The sequence below is a fragment of the Camelus ferus genome, chromosome 8 (assembly GCF_009834535.1).
Source record: "Camelus ferus isolate YT-003-E chromosome 8, BCGSAC_Cfer_1.0, whole genome shotgun sequence".
Lineage (NCBI taxonomy): Eukaryota > Metazoa > Chordata > Mammalia > Artiodactyla > Camelidae > Camelus > Camelus ferus.
Window position 1 is genome coordinate 16995506 of NC_045703.1, and position 10121 is coordinate 17005626.

The window sequence follows — 10121 nt, forward strand, 5'->3', positions numbered from 1 at the left end:
TGATGGAAGGTACCAGAAGTTCAGGAGAAACTTCCCTCATTTCATGAGCTTTGTTTTTGTTTTTAAACATGATACACTATCTCTATCTGTTGAGAACTATTTAAATACTTTTCTGGCTTAGAGGTGGATTAAATCAGCCATTCTCATCTTTAGTATATTAGAATTTTAGAGTTCCAGAGATCACAGATGATGTGAGCCAAGTCTCTCATGGGAAAATGAGGTCCTTAGAAGCTAAGTGGTTTGCCCAAGTCATATAGCTGGTAGAGTCAGACTATATACTTTGATCATATATAAACAAACTCTTTATTGTGTCAGCCAGTTTCTTCTTCTTTTTAAAAATTCACTATCAACTAGAAGTATTTACTTAAGGTAATAACTTAGATTCTCCCTTGTTAAATATGCATATATAAAATAAGATAGTAAACAATCTTATGGTTACAGGGGGGAAGGGAGTAGGAAGGGATACATTTGGGAGTTTGAGGTTTGCAAATGTTAGCCACTATATACAAAAATAGATTTTAAAAAGTTTCTTCTGTATAGCACAGGAAACTATATTCAATATCTTGTAATAACCTTTAATGAAAAAGAATGTGAAAATGAATATATGTATATATATATGCATGACTAGGACATCATGCTGTATGCCAGAAATTGACACATTGTAACTGATTGTACTTTAATTAAAAATGCATATATAAAATAAGAGTTTTTAATTTTAAATGATCTTATATTCAAATTTGATATGTATCTGAGTAACCATTAAAAATTTTTAGACTCATAGAACTTTGTCGATTACAAAAATAATTAACCTCTGTAAAAAGCCTGTCATTAAAGTTCATATGTAAACCAGATAGAATACAAATACTTGGTTTTGTTTCCAAAGTACCGTGAAAATGCTGTTAAAAGTTAACTATAAAATTAAATTAAATTAATTCTAATTGTAAAATATTTCTAGTTGCTCCCCACACATATTCCAAAATGAAATACTGATAGTATGTAAAGAAAAATGCAATATTATTTTCCCTTTATGGCTCGTCTAGGCCTTCAAGTCCATCTATTTTATTATTTTTTTTAACATATTTTATTGAAAAATATGGAATGCTTCACGAATTTGCGTATCATCCTTGCGCAGGGGCCATGCTAATCTTCTCTGTATCGTTCCAATTTTAGTATATGTGCTGCCGAAGCGAGCACTCAAGTCCATCTATAGTAGAAAATTTCCATGATCTGGGAAGCTGAGCGTTTGGCCCTGATAGAACTGTCCGTTCTCTTCCCATTGGGATATTCTCTACCAAATTAGAGCACTTGGTAGGTATGAAAAAGAGCTACAGAGACACACATGTAGTCATAGAGTAGAGCAGTGGACTTCAATTTCAGTAAAAAAAAAAATTTTTAAACACTACATGAACGTTTCAGACAGGCTGGCATGTGGCGGCAAGTAGCCTAAAGGTAATGTGTTTGTCAAGTCCATTAAGTCAGCCTGCAGGACACACTGCATGGCCTTAATCCTTAATTACAGAACCAACTGAGTATGTTTACTTCCTACATGACTCTGTTTGACTCTTCTAGCAGATGCCTGTTCTTTTGGATTACATGTGCAAATGTATAAAACAGAATCTGACAATTAGTAGTTGCCGATAAATTCAGACTTTCTTCTTATCACATTACAGGAGGCATAGAGATGAAGCTTGCTTAAATTATACCTAAATAGTACAAAAAAACTACAGAAATAGTCTCCAGACCATAAAACTGGAAGCCATCATCCACATCATCTGGAAAGTACGAGTTTGCAGGAAGCCCAAATAATTTAGCTAACATCCATTTCCACTACTGAAGTCTTGGTAATTATTGGGAAAAGTGAAAACCATGTTTTAAGTCCATTTTTACTGTGTGGAACGGAAGTTAGTTCTTGTGGGAACCTCACACCAATTCTCCTCATTTCGGAGCTGATTAACACTGCTTTTGAAAAGGAGTTCTTCTAAACCCAAGTTTCTCTGCCAAGTTTACGATTAATCTCTCTATCCAAAACTGTATTCCCTTTATTGTTGTCTACCTGTCCCCCTTAAGATTGAGGAATATCAGAGAAAAGGGGAGATTGCAACGGCATACGAGCCCTGTGTCCCTGTCCTTTGAAGTTAAAAGACTTTTGCTTTAGCCTCTCTGGCCTCCCCGAGTCTCAAAAGGCTGGCTCAGGAGTTGATGATTAGGAAACTGAAGATGTAGAAACAAACAGTAGCTGTTGAATCAGCATAGTAATGCTGTGTAAGCATTCTATATACATGTGCTAACAGTAGGCTCAGATCAATGGAAAGATCTAATTAGGGAAAACACTTGGCCACATCAAATGGAATTTTCTCATCTAAAGGGTACAGAAGAAGTCATATGGTGAAGATACATGGCAGATGAACATCCAATGCAGAGGGAGATGTTTCAGCCCTGGAGGTAAGATAGGAGACAATGTGGTGCTGGCAGAACTGGGGCAGGACAAATATACGGGGTCGATAATACATTGAGGTATTACGAAGTAACATCAGAACTCCAGGAGGTATGAGTGTTTAGTGTTTTCTTACAGATGTGGCCTTACATATATAAGACTGGGGTCATCTTACAAAACAGCCTTGTCACAAAACATGCTAAAAACCTTTTTACCTGAGCCTGTTGCCCTGTAGTGATCCCAGAATTATTGTATGCCTGATATATAGCCAGGCTTGAATGGACTTCTCATCTTATTATTACCAGCCTCCCCAGGCTAATGGAGCCTGGTCCAAGCAGATTCAGGAACTCCCAGGTATGGAACTAGAATGATGAGCATTTACTCAGAAGTCTCTGGGAGTCATACAACCAGAGCTAACCTGCCATTGAATCCCAGAATGTTTTGCTTTCAGAATTAAATAGAATTAAATGAACCAGTGTTAAGGAGAGTTCTTGATTCACAGGTGCTCAGTGAAAAGCAGCATTATCATCATTACTGTTTTAATTTTATTGTTGTCTTTAAGGCAGCAGAGTGCAAACACTTGACACTGACGTGACTGGTGGGCATGAGACCCCAACATTGACTAGTTCTGGCCTGACTTGTGGCAAAGGCCTTATTAAAGATCAGAAATTAACTCCCTTAGTCTCCTCTAGAAGGGAGTATTTAAAAGATAATTTCTGCTTCGCAGGCTTTTAGCATGTACCCAGGAAAGAAATAATTGAAGCATAAGAAAATCTGGATAGATTTAAGGAACAGAGAAGGATTATAAGACTAAAAGAAATAGAAATGTTCTTTAGGTTTCAGCAAAAGATGTTCAGGAATATGTGTTTCTAATCAGATTAGTGATTTTTCTTTTAATATGTTCCTATGACCACTCAATTTTGTAAAGTGGATTTTTGAAATCTTTTGGGTGGAACCAGTTTGAGAAACTGGGAAAAAAGGATTCAGGATTTCTTTACTCAGCATTTTGGTCCTGCAGCACGGAAAACGCGAAGGATGAAATGCTATATAATCACACTTCATTTTTAAACTGTTACAGCTACAGTCAAAAGTACTGTGTGTTTACTTTGTGTAAACCAGGCTAATTAACAGGATGTGATTTGTTTCACAGTTGAAAGTACTGTATGTTTACTTTGCACAAACTGAGCTAATTAACGGTAAGTTACTCATAAGTTTTTCTCTAGAAGTTCCTGATACAGGTTAAGGAAAACAATTTAACTTAATCTTCATACATCCTTTGTAAATTTTAAGATTATTTTTATTACCTTTCTTCTCATTAATTGGTCACAACTAAGAATAATGAATTGTCATAAAATTAGGGGAAAACAAGAAATTAAGACATTCCTTTTTTTCTCTTTTTTATTGAAGTATAGTCAATTTACAATGTTGTGTTAATTTCTGGTATATAGCATAGTAATTCAGTTATACATATACATATGTATATATTCCTTTTCATATTCTTTTTCATTATAGGCTATTACAAGGTATTAAATATAGTTTCTTGTGCTCTACAGTAGGACCTTGTTGTTTATCTGGTTTATATATAGTAATTAGTATCTGCAAATCCTAAACTTCCAATAATTAATCCCTTCCCACCCTCTTTTTTTTCCCATGATAACCATAAGTTTGTTTTCTATGTGTGTGAGTCTGCCTCTGTTTGTAAACAAGTTCATTTGTATCCCTTTTTTTAGATTCCACGTATAAGTAATATCACATGGTGTTTTTCTTTCTCTTTCTGGCTTAATTCATTTAGTATAACAATCTCCGGGTCCATCCATGTTGCTGCAAATGGCAAATTATTTCATCTTTTATTGCTGAGTACTATTCCACTGTATGTAAATATACCACATTTTATTTATCCAGTCATCTGTTGATGGACTTTGAGGTTGCTTCCATGTCTTTGCTATTGTAGTGCTGCTATGAATGCTGGGGTGCATGTGTTTTTTTGAGTCAGAGTTTTCTCTGGATATATGCTCATGGGTAGAATTGCTGGATCATAGGGTGAGTTTACTTTCAGTTTTTTAAGGAATCTCTATACTGTTTTCCATAGTGGCAACACTGACATTTCTTAATTGTGGTAATGAATCATCCGAATCATAAACTGATTTTGTTAAAGTATGGACATGATTGACCTGATTTGGTAATCTATATTCCAAGAGGAAAATTAAGATTGCCATGTGAGAGTTAATTATGAATCCCCACTAGGGGAATAAAGTAGAAACAGGCAAAGCCACTTGGTACTACAACTTGGGTCCCAAGCCAAAGTAAATCTAAGGGAAAAAATACGTCATTTGAAAGGAGGAGAACAAGCTAGAAAAGCTGAAAAGGAGGGAGGTGGAGAGCTGCACTGGTCATGCACAGGTCATTGCTGCCCAAAGATGGCATCTTGGTCCAGCTCATCTGGCATCTCTGCTTATATGGCGAAAGTATGCCTATTTTCAAGGCTATCGTACCACCTCTCCAACTTCCTTAACACACTTACACAGTATATTAGCAGTCTAGATCACAGCAATAGATTTAAAAACAGGCACATTGATATCACTATGAATTTATGATTACCAGTTGCAGTTTGGGCCCCAACACTGCCAGATACCCTTCCAGGCTTCTCTAATCAGCTTACTTTTCCAGTCTCTCAGGAAATGATTTCTCATCCTCTTCACTCACCACAAACATGACGCCCCATCCCTTACCAATCACTTCCACCAGATCACCTTCCCTCACACTGACCAACAGAAAAAGGAGACATCAGACAGCCTCTCATCTTCCCAACACTTAGTCCATAAATTTATCTGAACCTGCACCCATTGCAGGAGACGAAGTCTTCTATTTCAATCTCAGAGGTGCAAGTCTTTTGACCAGGGGACAAATCTATCATAACATTTTTGGATTCCACCCCAATCTGCAATCTTAGGCTTTTTGCTCCAGCAAGTATCCTGCCTCCTTTATATCAACCTCTGATGGCTCTACGAGGCCGCCCTATCAACATTCAAATATACTTTCTTTCAAATTAAAAACAATAGAAACAAATAAACAACCAAGTTATGTCTGCAACCCAAACCTCCTATCAAGCCACCACCGTAGCTTTCAACTTGCCTTCATTGCCAAGTTCATCCAAAGAGCTGACCTGAGGTGTCATCCCTTTTCTACTTCCTTGTGCTCCATTTATGCCTCGACCCTTTTTGTCACAGCATCTCCATTAAAAACCCACCCTCTAAAGTCAATGCTGACTTCAACCATTGTTCCATTTAAAGGAAGTTTTTTTTTTAATTTTTCGTTGTAAGAAATGTTGCACCATTTAAAACAGCTGATGAATCTCTTCTTAAGACACCCTTCCCTTTGCTCCCATAACTCTCCACTCTCCTGGTCCCTGTTTTTAGGCTCCTTGGGGTGTCTTCTTCTCTACCAAGACTTAGAAGCAAACCAGGAGAAACAGGGTTAAAGTCTGAACTAAGTGAGGTCAACCAGCAACTGAGTGGAAACCATACCTGAGATGGAAAACATTAAAGGAGAGAACCTCTTAGGAAGGGGAGGTAGAGCCCTTTATAATGAATTTTGAGCTTGTTTATTTTGAGAAGCCTGTGAGACACCAAATGGTGATGCTCAGCAGGCAGGTGGAAAACGAGTTGTCGTTCAGAAAACAGAACAGAGATGGAAAAGTATGAGAATTTTTTGCTGTTAAGTAATGATTGAAAGCCTGATATTAATAACATTATCCAGGGCGTGAGTGCATAGTAGTGCATAGTTGGATTGTCTGATAGCCAGCCCCAAGCAATTTTAAAATACAAGGTTTTGTAGGTGGCATTTAGAGCCTAGAAATGAGATAAGAGATCAAGGAGAAAATCTAAGGATTCTAAAGATACAGAAGCTGTGAATCAAGTGCTGGGCCCAGCAAATTTTGAGGGCTGACCAGTAAAGTAGACTCCAGCAAGGAGACTGAGAGCAAGCAGTCAGTGAGGTATAAAAACATCCGGGAGGTTGTAGGTTCAAAGACAACAAGAGAAGAAAGTGTTTCATTTGTGGAAGGAAGGGTGGAAGTAAAGAAGGGAGAAAGGAGGGAAGGAAAGAAGGAAGGAGGGAAGGAAGGAAGGAAGTCAGGCAGGCTGGAAAGAAGGAAGGAAAAATGAAGGGAAAGGACACAAACAAGAACAGAAGGACAGAAAAGAGAGAGGGAGTACTGTTTTGATTTGTGTCCCGGGAAAGATAGGTTGAGGTCGTAATTCCCGGTACCCATGAATGTGACCTTATTTAGCAACAGTCTTTGCAGATGTAATCAAGTTAAGATGAGGTCGTATTGGATTAGAGTGGGTACATTAGAAGGGGAAATTTTCTACACAGACTGACACAGAGGGAAGGCAGCCATGTGAATAAAAAAGAAGCGGAAATTAGAATGATAAAGCTGTAAGCCAGGGAGCTCAAAGGATTGCTCTAAGGATTTCTGGCAGCCACCAAAAACTAGGAAAAAGCAAGGTGGACTTCTTCTCCAGAGCCTTAAGAAGGAGCATGGCCCTGAAGACAGCTAGATTTCAATTTTCAAGACATTTCTGTTGTTTTAAGTCACAAAGCATGTGGTAATTTGTTTGGCAACATTAAGAAACTAATACAGCGATGGACGAATGTCAAGTTGACATTCACAAGGCATCCGCATTAATCTAATATTTCTCTTTGCAGAGAGCAATAAAAGTTTTTACTCAGTTATTTGAATACAATCTTGTATCATTTTTTCTAGTCATTGACTTTCTTCCAAAAACTTCAAAAACTCTTACATTTTATGTGAATTTTAAAATAGAAAATTCCTACCTTCTATCCTTGAAATAAAACTCATATTGCAAAGTAAACTATGTATGTACCTCAAGCAGGAAAGCATGAACTCTGTATTCTGTCAATACGAAACACATTTTTCCTTTTATACATCATTTGTGACATGTTTCACAGACTTTAGGAAGATCCATGCTTTCTGAAAGTGCTCAAGAAGCATTAAGCTATGAAATGATCTTATTGAAAATAACAATGATTATGGCTTTCTTTGACGTTGCCTCTTATTTTCTGCATTCAGAAGGAATTAAAATTATGTATAGTCACAGAAGTGACTAGTTCTGAATATGAATAGTGACAAAAAATCTGATTTAGTTTTTACAAGTTTATATCAAGAACAATAGTCATTTTTTAAAAGTATCATGCTTCTGATTACAAATGAAATGCATATGCATTCAATGCAATTCAGAAATCCAGATAAGTACAGAGAAGAAAGTGATGATTATTCACTATTCTTACCACACTGAAAAAAAATTCTATTAACATTGGAGTGTTTCTAGTATTTAATTTATGCATATAATTTTTACAGTGGCTTAGGTCATGTTGTATATTCCCTTTAGAGCCCTGGTTTTCATTTGCAACAATGCAGTTTAAGAATTTTTCCATATCACAAAAAGATTTTAAGATCATTTTTAATAGTGCAATAATATTCTATGGCTCATGGCTCTAGGAATGTATTTAACCACTCTCTGTTGTGACACACTTAGGATTTTTTACATTGTTAAACATGCTATGATGAGCATACATAGACATTTCAGTGCCCACATATATGATTATTTCTTTAAGACATGAAATTACCGCATCAATAATACCAACATGTTGAATGACAAGTGTATATTTTTTATTGAAGTGTAGTCAGTTTACAATGTTGTGTCAATTTCTGGTGTACAGCACACTGTTTTAGTCATATGTATATGTGCATATATTCCTTTTCATATTCTTTATCATTATCGGTTACTAAGAAGAGATGGAATATATTTCCCTGTGCTATACAACATAAACTTGTTTATATTTTATGTATCTGCAAATCTCAAACTCCCGATTTATCCCTTCCCACCCACATTCCCCCTGGTAACTGTAAGTTTGTTCTCTATGTCTGTGAGTCTGTTTCTATTGTGTAAATAAGTTCCTTTATTTTAACATTAAAAGTGAAATGCAAAAATATGAAAAAAAATTACTATTATTTTGAGAAACAAAGTTAATGTGCATGTCCTAATATTTTCCAAGAATCAGTGTTAACCATTAGCTCTGATTAAAGAAGAATTTCTGAACAAAGAGCTAAGATACTCCCCCATCTCATCTCAGAATGGCAAGACAGAATCCTCTGGAATTGACAGGTACTAATTAATGAAATATTGTCAACTTCCATTAACTTAGGAAATACCATTACACATGGAACCTTTCAAAAGCATACCATTAAAATTACAGTTGAGACTGGCTCTCACTACTTTTGCTACCAGTACCAGAGTCAGCCCCCCAGCTGAGATGACTAAATTATTTATACAGGAGGAACAGTGGATATGTGTGTACAAACTATTAAACTATGGACTTTCATATCCATTGAAGAACGTTTTTAATTATAATTCCTGAGTGATCACTTCAAACACAGTAAGTTATTCAGTTTGAAGATGCATGAATGACCTTGGACAAATCACTTGACACTTCAGTTTCCTACGTGTAAAACAAATACAATAATGATTTATGGAAGGCAGATGGAAAAAATGTGAAAGTATAGACTTGTTTTTAAAGTTATCATTATTACCACTATAAACAAGTAACTGATTATCATAATTTGTATATTTAGGATTGCCATTTGTTGTAAATGTTATTTACTGTAATACTACATTCTAAATTGTGTTTTCTGATTTTCCCCTCCAAATTCTTACATTAGAGGAAAGAAAGTGCCAATAACATATCAGTTTTACTTTGAAGTTCATAAAAATTTTATGTGAAAAAATCACTGAAGCAGTACTTCAGGGATATTGCATTCTGGGCTGCTGTTAATAACTTGTGTGGAATATTGGAATATTCAACAAATATAGCGTATCAAATCCATAATCATTGCCGGGGTGCCAGAGTGTTTCTTTCCCCATCAATCTAATAAAGTTGACTAAAATGGGCTAAATTCATAAAACACCCCAGAACTAACTTTCTAGTCCTCTGTAAAAATATTTTTTAACAATTTAGTTGTTGGCTTTCAATCTGAAATAATAGAATATTTATCTGATCTTTGGAAATTTTATTTAAGATGACAAGATTTAACATAAACTAGAATCCAGAAATTAAGAAATACCCTGTGCAAAAAACTTTGATAACTTACATGGTTTTATTGACATGAACATGAGAAGAGTCTATTATACTGGGAAATAAACAAATATGTCTTTTTGTTTTCAAAGGAAATTTTATCAGATAAGAAAGAAGTTATTTTCTTTTAATGACCACTATTATACTGATAGAAACGTTTAAATCTGCTACTTTCCTTAGCTTTTGTGTTGTTATAATAAAAAGATCATTAGTAACAAGTTTAATAAACAATAATCCCAACTTTTTTGATTTAGAATATTCTGACTTCAATTGTGATACAATTTTAAAGCTCTTCCTACAACATTTGTTTTTTTTTTTGTCTTTAATTTCTCCTATTTTATTCTTCTTTACTATCCTTTCCATTTTTTAATCTGGATGCTAATTTCATGACAGCCGATCTTCTAAACTGATATTTTTTAACCAAATCTTTTAAATGGAAGCTTATAATCTTCTATCATTTGATCTGCTTTAGTCACAATCGTACATGGCCCACGTTAATTCTACCCTTATAGATTTGACCTCTTTCAGCTGT

The 10121-nt window shown here is 35.4% G+C and overlaps 1 non-coding gene across 1 annotated transcript; it reads right to left on the reverse strand.

Annotated features, from left to right (window-relative positions):
- Positions 1–1087: 1087 nt before the first annotated feature.
- Positions 1088–1194, reverse strand: LOC116665552. The gene has a single exon (XR_004322210.1). It is a non-coding gene; the product is annotated as a U6 spliceosomal RNA (small nuclear RNA).
- Between the last annotated feature and the right edge of the window lie 8927 nt (positions 1195–10121).